This window comes from Hyposmocoma kahamanoa, unplaced genomic scaffold (assembly GCF_003589595.1).
Source record: "Hyposmocoma kahamanoa isolate Upper Pololo Valley unplaced genomic scaffold, ASM358959v1 206, whole genome shotgun sequence".
In the NCBI taxonomy this organism is placed as follows: Eukaryota; Metazoa; Arthropoda; class Insecta; order Lepidoptera; family Cosmopterigidae; genus Hyposmocoma; species Hyposmocoma kahamanoa.
Genome location: NW_020653729.1, coordinates 937650 through 941420, shown reverse-complemented (window position 1 = coordinate 941420; position 3771 = coordinate 937650).

Here is a 3771-nt window from a genome sequence, read left to right as displayed (position 1 = left end):
CGTATCTATCCGACAGAAAACAATGTGTACTAATTGACCATCATGACGATGATACAGGCGAAATAAAAAGCGTACTTTCGGAAGTAGTTACCACCAATTGGTCCATCCCGCAAGGCAGTGTAATAGGGTGCATCTTGTTTATAATTTATATAAATGATTTGCCTAAGATTTCAAACACGCTAAGTATACTATTTGCCGATGAAGTATCATTGTTATTCAAATGCAAAAACATCGACCACAATACTATAACTGAAATAAAAAATTCTTTCAATAATGTAAAAAACTGGCTTCTAGAACATAATCTAGAATTAAATTTCAACAAAACGAAAATAATACAGTTTAAACCTTATCAAAAGCAACCATTAGATTTAAATACAATTATAAACAACCTCAGTATAGATGAAACAAACAATTTTACACTATTAGGAATAACATTAGATACACATTTAAATTGGAAAAATCATATCGATAACATAAAATCTAAATTATCAAAGTTTACTTATGCACTAACCGTTCTTAAAGCTAATACCAGGCGTGAATGTGCTCTATCGGCATACTATGCTTACGCTTACGCGTGGCTTCGTTATGGCGTAGTGATGTGGGGCCACAGCACTGAGGCAAATGATTTATTCATCTTGCAAAAGAAGTGTCTGCGCATCATAGACAACATACGCCCAAGGGACACGTGCAGGCCGCATTTTATAACTGACAAAATTCTAACATTTCCGTCTATATATATATATTGGAAACTGTCATGTTTGTTAGAAAACATTTAAAATTTTTTGAATTTGTTGGAAGCGAACGTCGTAACACTAAACTAGTACTACCGATCCCGAAATTAGAAATGTTCAGGGAAAGCCCGCTCTACCGATGTATCTTAATTTATAATAAAATTCCAGACTTAAGAAAGAAAATGACAACATACTTAAAACAAAATTAAAGTGTCTCCTAACAAATAGGTGCTACTATAGCGTAAGAGACTTCATGGAATCTACTCTCTAGTTTTAACTCTTGTATAATCTCTATTTTAAGAACCTACGTTTATATCCTGCTGTTTATGTACAATTCACTTTGCTACACCCCGACGGGGTATGTTTGTACTTAGTATGTAATGCTTGTACCAACATTATTTGCAATAAATAAATAAATAAATAAATAACTTTAATTTGCCCCATGAGGTCAGGAAACACACCATCATCAACATATTTGTGAAAAACATAAGCTAAGTGAAGCACGGAACAATCGAGTATAGAATTAATTACTTTGACGGAAAGAGTATCAAGATCAGCAGTATTTTCATGGCTATCGATTTAAGGCTTTGACACTGTCGTTTGGAAATACGTGACGGAACTTTAAATCCGACTAACTACTTTCTTTTAGTAAGACAAAATTAACGACTTAGTATTTGAAATAGGAAGATCAGTAAAAAATATTTCAAATAATAGGTCTTACACATATGAGCGTAATGGCTGGTTAAGAATGCCAAATTTAAATTTATAAATCCATTTAGCTGGTACATTTGAGTTTCGAAAACAGTCGTTCATTTATTTTTCCTGATTAGTTTTTTCTTTGGCGTCGCTCACGTTGCACCAGCTCACGTCGCACCATTGTGTGACATGAGCATTTGCCGTAGCAAACATGAAATATCTCTATATCTACAAGTACGAGTTCTACCGTGGCACCTGTGCTGCAGAAACAGCTCGAAGGATTAACGATGTGTATGGCGCTAGTGTCGCAAAAAAAACACGGTACACTTTTGGTTTCAACGTTTTCGTCCTGGAAATTTCGATCTTCAGAACAAGCCCCGTGGACGGCCGGAGACTAAAGTGGATAATGAAGAATTAAAGGCTGTTGTGGAAGCGGAGCCATCGCAAACCACTTCAGAGTTAGCTGCAGGCTTCCTTGTGATTGACAAAACTGTTTTAATCCACTTGAAGCAAATCGGGAAAATAAAAAAGCATGAAAGGTGGGTACCTCATGAATTGAATGAATCAAACCAGCAAACACGCATCGACTGCTGCGTCACATTGCTTAACCGATACAATAATGAAGGGATTTTAAATCGGATCATTACCTGTGATGAAAATCGGATCCTGTACGATAATCGGAAGCGCTCGTCGTAATGGCTGAACTTTGAAAACCAAATCCTACCCCAAGCGAAAATTGACTCAGAAAAAGTTACTTGTGAGTATTTGGTGGACTAGTGCCGGTGTCGTTCACTACAGCTTTCTAAAATCTGGCCAAACGATTACGGTAGATATTTATTGTCAGGAACTGCAAACCATGATGGAAGAACTAGCTGCTAAACAACCGAGTCTGGTCAATCGCTCTAGGGCACTGCTGCTTCAGGACAACGCTAGACCACACACTGCACATTAGACAGCCGCTAAACTAGAGGAGCTGCAACTGGAATCTCTGCGACACGCCTGAGAAATCTGAGAATGTCTGCGACATCCACCGTACTCCCCGGACCTTGCTCCAACAGATTACCATTTTTTCTGGAATTTGGATAACTTCTTACAAGGAAAAAATTCAACTCCTATGTGGCAGTCCAAACCGCCTTCGGAGAGTTTATTGATTCTCGCCCGCATGGTTTTTTTAGTAAAGGGATCAATGAACTACCTATGGAGATGGCAAAGTGCATAGATAAGAATGGTGCATACTTTAATTAATTAAATATATTTTACAAAAAAGTAATCGACTTTATATTCCTCCCATACAAAACGCCAATTTCATATGTAAGGACCTAATATTTTAGCAACTTCTTCTAGCTAATACAGAGTTGCAATTTTGTCATCAAATCTTAGTTGAAAATCTAAATATCCTATTTTGGCATTTTGTCAACAGTTATGTTAAAACTGGCCAATTGACTGCAATGATCTGACGCTAATTACAGCGTTTATGTAAATGTTGTCTAAACTAGTGGCTTTAGTAGAAATTATTCTAGTATAAAAAGGATCACAAGGCTATAACATTGGAAAAATTATATGAGCCTACTACTTAGACTATAGCCTTCAAGCTGTTCAAGCTCTATCTATATTGGTAAGGTGTATAGTCCGCTCAACGGGTTTATTCATGTCAGTAAACTGAACTAAGTTAACAGACTGCTCTATACAAGCAACCGGCCTGGAAGCAGACGATTTGGCGGAACTATTCATACTTATAATACGATAGCAACTCTAGTCTCCTAAAAGAACTATTTGTTTATTGTATTAGGCACATCAACATTATATGCATTTGACTGTCAACAAAAAATAGACACAAGGCTTAGGACTCATAGGACACATATGACAATAAAGACGTACACAACATTTGCTATACTGCCATCGGAACGAAAAAGGCACAACTGCTGTATAAAGTACGCATAGTTGTGCCTTTTTTCGATAATAACGCCAATATAAATTACACAACGGAAATAAACTGGAAATTAAAAACAAAAAGCGGAAAAAAATTAATACACATATAAATACACACACAATACTATATTCTATAATAATATTACTACTACTAATGCTACTGTTAACTGCTGGTTAAATTGTGAAGTTAGGGACAGCCCTATATACAGACAATGGGTCAGCGAACATATCCGCATAACATGTAGGTACTTCTCAAATAATTGTAGTTTGTACATATTTTATTGATAGGTGAATTGAAACCTACATTTATTCTACACAAGGGCAGATGCAAGATCTTAGAAATAGCACATCTGGGATAATTGTAAGGCAAGGCCAATGAGATTCGATTCAGGATATCAGGACTGGTAATTTGGCC